Source organism: Astatotilapia calliptera, chromosome 11, assembly GCF_964374335.1.
Source record: "Astatotilapia calliptera chromosome 11, fAstCal68.1, whole genome shotgun sequence".
In the NCBI taxonomy this organism is placed as follows: Eukaryota; Metazoa; Chordata; class Actinopteri; order Cichliformes; family Cichlidae; genus Astatotilapia; species Astatotilapia calliptera.
Genome location: NC_137432.1, coordinates 25,246,847 through 25,259,855, shown reverse-complemented (window position 1 = coordinate 25,259,855; position 13,009 = coordinate 25,246,847). Strand labels below are relative to the sequence as shown.

Sequence of the window (13,009 nt, the reverse complement as noted above, 5' to 3'; positions counted from 1 at the left end):
AAAAGCAGAAATACTACATTTAGTAGAAATACTATGTTTTAGCACAAATAGTATAATAAAGCAGAAATACTATAATTTAGCAGAAATACTGTATTTAGCACAAGTACCGAAAAGTACCAGAAATGCTATGATTTAGCAGAATAGCAATAACTTACAAAATTACAAATATGGAGGCATATTGAAACAGAAATGCAGAGAGGGACACACAAACACAGGCTCTAATCCAGTCAATCAGTCTAACTATATTCAATTTAAATCCTACAATGACATGCTGCCAAATAAGGGCAGGGTCCTCTCTCTCCCACTAAACACACACACACACACACACACACACACACACACACACACACACACACACACACAAACAGACACAGAGGGAGAGAGCTGCCGAATTTAAATCCACCAATCAGAGTGGCTGTTTACGTTTTCCCGCCAAAAAAGGTGCATCTTTTTACACACGCAGCAGAGAGAGGCACAGGATTATTGCAGTCTATTTCTCATAGTGACGACTCCCCTCAAACAAATGACCATAATTTCCTAACCGTAGGGGCTAGAACGGTCATTCTTACACCGTTTTGTTCAGAAGACATGGGGGAATCTTCCAGTGTTTACAATTTATCATTAAAATATGAATTATTAAAGATATTTGACTTCTAATGCACCATAACTGAGTAGAGCGAAGCAAAAACTGCCTTGACTTGCCCTCAAACAACGCTTTGTAACTTGAAATCTATTTGGAGTATCGATATCATTCTTTCACCGTAAGAGACAGCAGGCTTTGGTGAACAATCATGGAAATTTTCAGGTCTCTGTGGAAATCCAACAAAAAGTTATGACGAGAGAAAAAAGTGGTTCATTTCCAGACTTTGAAATCTGAAGAAATCTGAGCGAAGGACGAATTTCCTACCCTCAAACAAGTCCAACTCATTTCAGAACGGTAATAGGTGAGAAAGAAATTCTTGAATTGTGAGCGTCAGGGGTGTCTGAAGATATTCGGGGACAAGCCTCATGTCTTAACTTTGCTTCGTTAAGGAGATATGACGATTCGAATATGCCTCTCATTACAGAAATCCAGCGGTGATTTTGAACAAGCTCTCCATTCACTTTATATGGAGAGTTTTCTGACCTTGTGTTAGTCTGAGGAGATTTGCAAAAATTCTATAAATCCCACAACAATTATGGTGACATTTTCTGAAAGCCAGCAAAAATACCTACGTTTTGATGTATAATTTGTGGAAGTTGAGTGAAAATTGAGCAAGTAGCAAACAGTTGTTCGGACATGAAGTGAAAATTGCAAAACCTTCAGTGGCACACTGGAAGCCAAGAGCATAGCAACCATAACAACGCATGTATTTTGTGAAAAATCACAATTTTGCAACTCAAAACTTTAAGAGGCATAAAAGTAAAACAGTAAAAGATTTGAAAAAGCTGAATCATACCTGAATAGCCCAATAATTTGTGAACATTTTAAAATTTGAATGGTTGTTCTAGGTGAAAGTATGAGGAAGTAGTTAAGTTTCAAAAACAAGCAAATTTTAGCAGAATTGCTGAAGTTTCCCATTCATTTCAATGGGACAAATTAAAGGAAAAAAGTGGAATATTTTAAAAAGTATAATAGTTAAAAATAGCAAAAGATATAGCAGGAAAGAGCAAAAATAGCTGAATAGTTTAAAATTTGAACGGTGAAAATCGGCTGAAAATTGTGGAAGTAGTTAAACGGCGAAAAGTGTACGGAAGTCCTAAGAATAATAATAATAACTAGAAAAATTTGCATTTCCTGCGAAAATGCAGTGTGGATGCTTAAAGCTGAAGCTGTATGCAAAAACTAGCTGAAAAAGCTGAAAAGTTGCAGAAATTGTAAAAACTTTGCAGAAGCAAAAGAAGTTTGCTAAAATGGAATAACTTAGCAGAACTGCAATATCTTAGAGGAAACATAATACTTGGCAGAAATACAATAGCATAGCAGAATTTAGCAGAAATATTGTAACTTACCAGAAACATGATAACTTCTCAAAAATACAAGAATTTAGGAGAAATAGTATAAGATAACAGAAAGAATATATTTAGCCAAAAATACTTAAACATTACAGAAACACTATGATTTAGAAAAATAGTACAACAGAGCAGAAATATTGTGATTTACCAGAGACACTGTGATGAACTATGAATATTGTAATTTTAAATTGAGACTATGTTTTAGCACAAATATTATAATTTGGCAGAAATACTATAATTTAGCAGAAATACTATATTAAGCACAAATCCTATAAAAAGCAGAAATGGTATGATTAAGCACAAATACTACATTTAGTAGAAATACTTTGTTTTAGCACAAATCCCATAAAAAGCAGAAATACTGTACTATGATTTAGTAGAAAAACTATAATTAATCAGAAATACTAAATTTAGCAGAAATACTATATTAAGCACAAATCCTATAAAAGCAGAAATAGTATATTAAGCACAAATCTTATAAAATAGCAGAAACAGTATGATTTAGCACAATAGTAATAACTTAAACAGAAAAACTGGAAAAGCAAAATGGACAGCTGAAAAAATGCTGAACATGCTGAGGGTCCCTCAAATATACTTGTTAAATGAAAAAAATTAGCAAAAAAATCTATAACAGCCACACAATCACAAATATGTACACATAAGGAAACACACATGCACAGAGAGACACACTACCAAGATCAAATTCAGTCACCCAGTCTAAATATATTAAATTAGAATCTTAGAATGAGATCATCCCATTAAAAGGCTTTCTCTCTCTCTCTCTCTCTCTCTCTCTGTCACACACAGACACACACACACACACAGACACACAGGGAGAGAGAAGTAAGTTTCTAGGTCAGCCTGGGAGCTGCTGAATTTGAATCCACCAATCAGAGTGCCTGTTTACGTTTTCCCGCCAAAAGAGGTGCACCTTTTTACACACGCAGGCACAGAGAGGCACAGGATTATTGCAGCCTACTTTTCATAGTGACGACTCCCCTCAAACAAATGACCATAATTTCCTAACCGTAGGGGCTAGAGCGGTCATTCTTACACCGTTTTGTTCAGAAGAGATGGGGGAATCTTCCAGTGTTAACAATTTATCATTAAAATATGAATTATTAAAGATATTTGACTTGTAATGCAGCATAACTGAGTAGAGCGAAGCAAAAACTGCCTTGACTTGCCCTCAAACAACGCTTTGTAACTTGAAATCTGTTTGGAGTATCGATATCATTCTTTCACCGTAAGAGACAGCAGGCTTTGGTGAACAATCATGGAAATTTTCAGGTCGCTGTGGAAATCCAACAAAAAGTTATGACGAGAGAAAAAAGTGGTTCATTTCCAGACTTTGAAATCTGAAGAAATCTGAGCGAAGGACGAATTTCCTACCCTCAAACAAGTCCAACTCATTTCAGAACGGTAATAGGTGAGAAAGAAATTCTTGAATTGTGAGCGTCAGGGGTGTCTGAAGATATTCCGGGACAAGCCTCATGTCTTAACTTTGCTTCGTTAAGGAGATATGACGATTCGAATATGCCTCTCATTACAGAAATCCAGCGGTGATTTTGAACAAGCTCTCCATTCACTTTATATGGAGAGTTTTCTGACCTTGTGTTAGTCTGAGGAGATTTGCAAAAATTCTATAAATCCCACAACAATGATGGTGACATTTTCTGAAAGCCAGCAAAAATACCTACGTTTTGATGTATAATTTGTGGAAGTTGAGTGAAAATTGAGCAAGTAGCAAACAGTTGTTCGGACATGAAGAGAAGACTGCAAAACATTCAGTGACACACTGGAAGCCAAGAGCATAGCAACCATAACAACGCATGTATTTTGTGAAAAATCACAATTTTGCAACTCAAAACTTTAAGAGGCATAAAAGTAAAACAGTAGAAGATTTGAAAAAGCTGAATCATACCTGAATAGCCCAATAATTTGTGAACATTTTAAAATTTGAATGGTTGTTCTAGGTGAAAATATGAGGAAGTAGTTAAGTTTCAAAAACAAGCAAATTTTAGCAGAATTGCTGAAGTTTCCCATTCATTTCAATGGGACAAATTAAAGGAAAAAAGTGGAATATTTTAAAAAGTTTAATAGTTAAAAATACCAAAAGATATAGCAGGAAAGAGCAAAAATAGCTGAATAGTTTAAAATTTGAACGGTGAAAATAGCACAAAAATTGTGGAAGTAGTTAAACGGCGAAAAGTGTACGGAAGTCCTAAGAATAATAATAATAATAATAAAGAATAAAGAGAAACAGGAACTCAATAGTGTGGATGCTTAAGCATCCACACAATAACTAGAAAAATTTGCATTTCCTGCGAAAATGCAGTGTGGATGCTTAAAGCTGAAGCTGTATGCAAAAACTAGCTGAAAAAGCTGAAAAGTTGCAGAAATTGTAAAAACTTTGCAGAAGCAAAAGAAGTTTGCTAAAATGGAATAACTTAGCAGAACTGCAATATCTTAGAGGAAACATAATACTTGGCAGAAATACAATAGCATAGCAGAATTTAGCAGAAATATTGTAACTTACCAGAAACATGATAACTTCTCAAAAATACAAGAATTTAGGAGAAATAGTATAAGATAACAGAAAGAATATATTTAGCCAAAAATACTTAAACATTACAGAAACACTATGATTTAGAAAAATAGTACAACAGAGCAGAAATATTGTGATTTACCAGAGACACTGTGATGAACTATGAATATTGTAATTTTAAATTAAGACTATGTTTTAGCACAAATATTATAATTTGGCAGAAATACTATAATTTAGCACAAATACTATAAAAAGCAGAAATACTATATTAAGCACAAACCCTATAAAAAGCAGAAATACTGTACTATGATTTGGTAGAAAAAACTATAATTAATCAGAAATACTATATTTGGCAGAAATACGGTATTTGGCACAAATCTTATAAAATAGCAGAAATAGTATGATTTAGCACAATAGTAATAACTTAAACAGAAAAATTGGAAAAGCAAAAATGGACAGCTGAAAAAATGCTGAACATGCTGAAGGTCCCTCAACTATACTTGTTAAATGAAAAAAATCAGCAAAAAAATCTATAACAGCCACACAATCACAAATATGTACACATAAGAAAACACACATGCACAGAGAGACACACACACAAGATCCAATTCAGTCAACCAGTCTAAATATATTGAATTTGAATCTTAGAATGAGATCATCCCATTAAAAGCCTTTCTCTCTCTCTCTCTCTCTCTGTCACACACACACACACACACACACACACACACACACACACACACACACACACACACAGGGAGAGAAAAGTGAGTTTCTAGGTCAGCCTGGGAGCTGCTGAATTTGAATCCACCAATCAGAGAGCCTGTGCACTCTTTCCCTCCAAAACAGGTACATCCTTTTTACACACGCAGCACAGAGAGACACAGGATCATTGCAGTCTATTTCTCATAATGACGACTCCCCTCAAACAAATGACCATAATTTCCTAACCGTAGGAGCTAGAACGGTCATTCTTACACCGTTTTGTTCAGAAGAGATGGGGGAATCTTCAAGTGTTGACAATTTATCATTAAAATATGAATTTTTAGAGATATATGACACGGATGACTTGTTGACTTAGAAGCCACGAATTCCCCAATATGCAAATTTGAATACCTGGAGCCCACATACATGATTGGCTGGCTGGGAAGCTGTGCAGGCCCTGATTTGTGGATTTGAATTCCTCAGCCCTCAGATATGATTGGCTGGCTTAGAAGCCATGAAGTCCCCAATATGCAAATTTGAATGCCTCAGGACACATATATGATTGGCTGGGAAACCGTGCAGGACCTGATTTGAAAATTTGAATGTCTAAGTCCTCACAGAGGATTGGCTGCCTGGGGACCAGGCAGAAATATATAGAAATACTATGATTAAGCATAAATACTACATTTAGTAGAAATACTATGTTTTAGCACAAATACTATAAAAAGCAGAAATACTATATTAAGCACAAATCCTATAAAAAGCAGAAATACTATATTAAGCACAAATTCTATAAAAAGCAGAAATACTATATTAAGCACAAATTCTATAAAAAGCAGAAATACTATATTAAGCACAAATTCTATAAAAAGCAGAAATACTATATTAAGCACAAATCCTATTAAAAGCAGAAATACTATATTAAGCACAAATCTTATAAAATAGCAGAAACAGTATGATTTAGCAAAATAGTAATAAGTTAAACAGAAAAATTGGAAAAGCAAAATGGACAGCTGAAAAAATGCTGAACATGCTGAGGGTCCCTCAAATATACTTGTTAAATGAAAAAATCAGCAAAAAAATGCACAGGGAGAGAGAAGTAAGTTTCTAGGTCAGCCTGGGAGCTGCTGAATTTGAATCCACCAATCAGAGAGCCTGTGTACTTTTTCCCGCCAAAACATGTGCCTCTTTTTACACACGCAGCACAGAGAGGCACAGGATTATTGCAGCCTATTTCTCATAGTGAGGACTCCCCTCAAACAAATGACCATAATTTCCAAACCGTAGGGGCTAGAGCGGTCATTCTTACACCGTTTTGTTCAGAAGAGATGGGGGAATCTTCCAGTGTTTACAATTTATCATTAAAATATGAATTATTAAAGATATTTGACTTGTAATGCACCATAACTGAGTAGAGCGAAGCAAAAACTGCCTTGACTTGCCCTCAAACAACGCTTTGTGACTCGAAATCTATTTGGAGTATCAATATCATTCTTTCACCGTAAGAGACAGCAGGCTTTGGTGAACAATCATGGAAATTTTCAGGTCTCTGTGGAAATCCAACAAAAAGTTATGACGAGAGAAAAAAGTGGTTCATTTCCACAGTTTGAAATCTGAAGAAATCTGAGCGAAGGACGAATTTCCTACCCTCAAACAAGTCCAACTCATTTCAGAACGGTAATAGGTGAGAAAGAAATTCTTGAATTGTGAGCGTCAGGGGTGTCTGAAGATATTCGGGGACAAGCCTCATGTCTTAACTTTGCTTCGTTAAGGAGATATGACGATTCGAATATGCCTCTCATTACAGAAATCCAGCGGTGATTTTGAACAAGCTCTCCATTCACTTTATATGGAGAGTTTTCTGACCTTGTGTTAGTCTGAGGAGATTTGCAAAAATTCTATAAATCCCACAACAATGATGGTGACATTTTCTGAAAGCCAGCAAAAATACCTACGTTTTGATGTATAATTTGTGGAAGTTGAGTGAAAATTGAGCAAGTAGCAAACAGTTGTTCGGACATGAAGAGAAGACTGCAAAACCTTCAGTGACACACTGGAAGCCAAGAGCATAGCAACCATAACAACGCATGTATTTTGTGAAAAATCACAATTTTGCAACTCAAAACTTTAAGAGGCATAAAAGTAAAACAGTAGAAGATTTGAAAAAGCTGAATCATACCTGAATAGCCCAATAATTTGTGAACATTTTAAAATTTGAATGGTTGTTCTAGGTGAAAATATGAGGAAGTAGTTAAGTTTCAAAAACAAGCAAATTTTAGCAGAATTGCTGAAGTTTCCCATTCATTTCAATGGGACAAATTAAAGGAAAAAAGTGGAATATTTTAAAAAGTTTAATAGTTAAAAATACCAAAAGATATAGCAGGAAAGAGCAAAAATAGCTGAATAGTTTAAAGTTTGAACGGTGAAAATAGCACAAAAATTGTGGAAGTAGTTAAACGGCGAAAAGTGTACGGAAGTCCTAAGAATAATAATAATAATAATAAAGAATAAAGAGAAACAGGAACTCAATAGTGTGGATGCTTAAGCATCCACACAACTAGAAAAATTTGCATTTCCTGCGAAAATGCAGTGTGGATGCTTAAAGCTGAAGCTGTATGCAAAAAGTAGCTGAAAAAGCTGAAAAGTTGCAGAAATTGTAAAAACTTTGCAGAAGCAAAGGAACTTTGCTAAAATGGAATAACTTAGCAGAACTGCAATCACTTAGAGGAAACTGTAAAGCTGAAGCTGTCTGCTGAAAATAGTTGAAAATAGCTGAAGAAGCTGAAGAAATCAAAGTCAGTGTTTAAAAAGTTGTTGAAATTTTAATAACTTTGCAGAAGAACATCAAGTTAGCAAAAATGTAATAACTTAGCAGAAATGCAATAACTTAGAAGAAACATAACAATTCAGCAGAAATGTTGTAGTTTACCAGAAGCTACAACTTAGCAGAAATGTAATAATTTATTAAAAAATTAATAACTTGGCAGAAATATTACAACTTACCAGAACTGCTATAATTTTGCAGAAATGTAATTATTAGGAAAAAAATGTATACAGATAACAGCTGAAAACGATGACGTAACCTCAAAGTTACTTGTTTAACTGTGAAAAATGACCAGAAACATTAGAAAAGAAAGAAAACCAATTCAATTCAATTTATATAGCAACAAATCACAACAAAAGTCGCCTTAAGGCGCTTCATAGATACAGAGAAAAACCCAACAATCATATGACATATGACCCCCTATGAGCAAGCACTTTGGCGACAGTGGGAAGGAAAAACTCCCTTTTAACAGGAAGAAACCTCCAGCAGAACCAGGCTCAGGGAGGGGCGGCCATCTGCTGCGACCGGTTGGGGTGAGAGAAGGAAGACAGGAATACCAGCCAGCAGATAAACTGATGTGAAACAAAACCAAGGTAAAATTGCAGAATTTACACAGTTGGTGAAAGGTAAAAATGGCAACAAAAAAACCCCAAACAAACAAACAAAAAAAACAAACAAACAACATTTAGTTAATAAGTGCACAAGATGATTCGATGATAAATATGGTACCAATCTACAAAATACTGTCGAAATGAAGTCCACATTGTGATATATTTCAGGTGTGGAGAGTCACAGAGCTAAACAATCGATGTGCATATTTAAAGAATCAAATAAAGAACATTGTTGTGGAATAAATTACAGTGAATAATAATCACTGCCCTGCGTTAGAGAGTGACTTATGATGATGTATTAATTGGCTTAACTTTACCTCTAACAGCTTTTCACATAGTGCTGTGACCAGGGTGAAATCCATCATAAAGTAACTGTAAACAGTAGAACCATTAGCATGAATGTTATGGTTCTACTCTGATCAAAACTCAAGTCAGCTGTGTGACCTGATATAAAATGATAAAGAGGAACACATATAAATGACCTTTATGAACTTTTCAAAATGACTTTATATGTCTGACCCATTATCTATATATATTAGAGCAGATGTGGAAAACCACTGTTAGACCTACTCTATACTAACACAAACACAGTCAAAAATTCATTGCTAGTGTGACATGTGGTCCTTTTTGCCTTTGACCAATGATATGCTGGTTACTTGGACCAGTTTAGTATTTGCTGTCACAGAGGAATGTTAACCATAAATCCAAAAGACAAAACTGAAAAAATATGTTAATTGCAAACATGTTTTTGCTTAGTAAGAGGATTGAAATTACATGGAAACTGTCACCTTAAAGCCTCATTGTAAATATCATCACAAACAGATGTTTTCCACACGGTTAACAAAGCTCCACCACATCCAATCACTGCATATAAATCTAAAAGAAAACAACAACAAATAAAATGTAATTAACACAAGTGAAGTCTAAGGAGCTTGGAAAGAAAAGCGTCTGGACTTCTTTGAGTTCCTTGAAGACGTTTCACCTCTCATCCGAGAAGCTTCTTCAGTTCTAAGGGTCAATGGTGGAGAGTCCCAGATTTAAACCCAGTGGGAGTTTCCCCCCAAAGAGGGACAAAGAACCCCCTGATGATCCTCTACCTAATCACATGAGCCAAGGTGTGAAAGTGGGTGTGGGTCCCAATCAGCCAGGGTTTCGGGTGAGCTCATTGTGAAACCTGGCCCCACCCTATCATGTGATTTCCCGAGGTCAGGAAATCACCCACGCCCACTCCCAGGATGTGAGTGGACGTTACGGTGTCTGGGGAGGGAACTCAAAACTGGATTATAGATGGCAGACAGTTGGTGTCGTAAACCACCGCCTCTGTTTAAAGATGGTCGCTCACAGTGGACGTAAATGGCTTCTTTCACTCCTCCATCTGTCCAAAATGTGAACATTGGCATCCTCAAAGACTGACCTTTGTCCTTTAGATGCAGATGAACTGCTGAGTCTTGTCCCGTGGAGGTGGCTCTTCTATGTTGTGCCATGTGCTTGTGAAGTGGCTGTTTGGTCTCTCCGATGTAGAAGTCTGGGCATTCCTCGCTGCACTGTACAGCGTACACCACATTGTTAAGTTTGTGTTTAGGAGTTTTGTCTTTCGGGTGAACCAGTTTCTGTCTGAGTGTGTTACTGGGTCTGAAGTACACTGGGATGTCGTTTTTGGAGAAAACTCTCCTGAGTTTTTCTGATACACCGGCTACATAGGGGATGACAATGTTGTTGTGTCTGTCTTTCTTATCCTCCCTCGCTGGTGTCTGATGTTCTTTTCTGTGAAGCTGGAATGCAGGCACACTGGACGAGCTTATTCTAAAAAATGTGTGTCCTAATTACTCCAAGTTTGTGTTCCAGAGGGTGATGGGAGTCAAAGAGGAGGTACTGGTCCGTGTGTGTGGGCTTCCGGTAAACTTCGATGTTGAGTTTGCCGTTCTCTTCAATGTGCACAGCGCAGTCCAGGAAAAGCAAACAGTCGTCCTTTGTGTCTTCCCTGGTGAACTTGATGTTTTTATCCACAGCGTTGATGTGCGCAGTGAAGGATTCCACTTTTTGCCTTTTGATTTTGACCCAGGTGTCATCTACATATCTGTACCAGTGGCTGGGTACTCTTCCTTTGAAAGAGCCAAGAGCCTTCCTTTCCACTTCCTCCATGTAAAGGTTGGCTACAACAGGTGACACAGGGGAACCCATGGCACAGCCATGTTTTTGTCTGTAGAAACCCTCGTTGTATTTGAAATACGTAGTGGTGAGGCAGAGGTCTAACAGTGTGCACATCTGATCGGGTGTGAAGTTGGTCCTGTCTTCCAAGGAGCTGTCTTCTTGCAGTCGTTTTCTGACTGTCTCCACTGCCTCTGTAGTGGGTATGCAAGTGAAGAGAGAGACTACATCAAAGGACATCATGAGAACCTTCACAGACATGACACAAGGGAAGACTTTTGATTTAATAACTAAGCTTAAAACAAGTGTTACCTTTGAATATTTGTGGGAAAAATCTGATGCTACCCCAAGAATACAAAGCCACACTGGAAATGATGACAGGCTTGCAGCCCTCTGTCTTCCTGGAGTGAGGTGCCCGATCAGTAGAAGTGAATTGACAGAAGTCAGTGTCTGTAAGAGTGGCCAAACACTGATACTCTGTCCACTTGCGTAGAGTCTAAGAAGCTGGAATGCAGGCACACTGGACGAGCTTGTTCTAAAAAATACAGAAAAAGGAACATTTTTTTTGTCTGTAGAAACCCTAAAAACTACAAATAAGTTATACAATGAACAATATTGAAATACCTTATAGGTGCTGCAGGCCACATAACCAGAATCCAGAGCAATCTCACACTCACATGATGGTGAGGAAAGACATGAGCTCTGCAATGAGGTTTGAAGGCCTCAGTTGGGACACGGAAGAACTCAGAAGACAAGCAATACCTGCACAGAGAGACAGAGTAGAAAAAGCATAGATTTGTAATCCATAATGTGAATTAAAACTCAAAAAGTGTCAACAAGTATAATCATTTGAGTGTGGAATTATTTATGCAATAAACAGGATTTTAATTAATTAATTGAATTAAAAACACTGACATTTTTTTTTATCAAAGATAAAGAATGATACCTCTCTCTGCTCTGAGGATCACTGAGCATCTCTGACAGGAAATACAGTTTCCTCAGTATGAGTCATCATTGATGGTCTCAGAGGTGTGTAGTGTGGTAGCATGATGATGGTCTCCAGATCAGGCAGGAGGTCAGGTGATGGGTGTGTCATCTTCTCCATTGAAGACACACTGGTATGGCAATTCATAACACAGCAGTCTCCTTGTGGCATGTAGTTATCTGTGCAGTCCAGCACTGATGGATCAGGTTTGGCTCAGCAGTTCATGAAGATGGTGTCTGAAAAAATATATCTAACAAAACACGTGCTTATAACACCACCCACCCAGCTCAGCCCCCAAGTGTCTATGTAATGCTGGTATGGGGTGTCGGTTACTAAGTCTAATTAGTGCATCAGAAAGCGGGGGCTACACCTAAAGCCCACACTTTTTGATGTCTTTGTTTATTAGCAGCTTTTTCCAGCTGCTCAGAGAATTCTGACTTGGCCTTTATCCACCCAAACCCAAACCCACCCGGATAAAGGCCAAGTCAAACTCACACACCATACCAGCATTGCATAGACACTTGGGGGCTGATCTGGGTGGGTGGTGTTAAACTGTAGTCGGGAACTTTCAGAAAACTATCCATTTACTTCTAAATCAGTTTTTATACATATTCTGTAAGCTGTACTAATGTTTTTCTCTACATAATGTATCATTATAGACATCTCTGGTAGCCTAAAGATAGTTTATAACTTTTGACATTTTTTACCTGTAAAACATGATAAGCAAAACCTCATTCATCACAAAAACTTTTGATTCTACAAAAGCTACTATAATCAAGAAAATATAATTGTCTGTATTTATTCATGTGAGCCATAATAAATACCTGCATTTATGTGGGATTTATTTATTTACTATTTCATATTTTCAAGCCCTTGGAGGGGAAGATCTCGTTTGTTGAGCTACATACGTCACAGTAAAAAGATTTAGTCATTTAAAACATGAGAATAAAAGAAATGATGTTGGTTTAATAAATGTTGCAGCACATTTCAGATCAGAGGTGCATGATAGCAGATGTTCTCTGCTCTGCATGAAGTTCAGCAATGATTTGGTGAAATGATTAATAACATTGCAATAAGAAAGGGTCTTCTGACAGACAGAGTAGGGAAGACCCTTTTTTCAATGAAAAATCTTTTTCATGCTCTACAATCAGTAAACTCTGTAACAAACATGATCTGTAATTGTTTCAAAACTCACC

The 13,009-nt window shown here is 36.9% G+C and overlaps 1 protein-coding gene and 1 long non-coding RNA gene across 2 annotated transcripts in view; both read right to left on the bottom strand.

Annotated features, from left to right (window-relative positions):
- Positions 1-13,009, bottom strand: part of LOC113031347 (uncharacterized) — a 91,802-nt gene that overhangs the window by 48,065 nt on the left and 30,728 nt on the right. The window lies entirely within an intron of this gene.
- LOC145431819 (uncharacterized) lies at positions 8,048-12,299 on the bottom strand. Its single transcript, XR_013912122.1, has 3 exons — positions 11,775-12,299; positions 11,453-11,590; positions 8,048-10,483 (listed from the first exon to the last, which is right to left on the bottom strand). It is a non-coding gene; the product is annotated as an uncharacterized LOC145431819 (long non-coding RNA).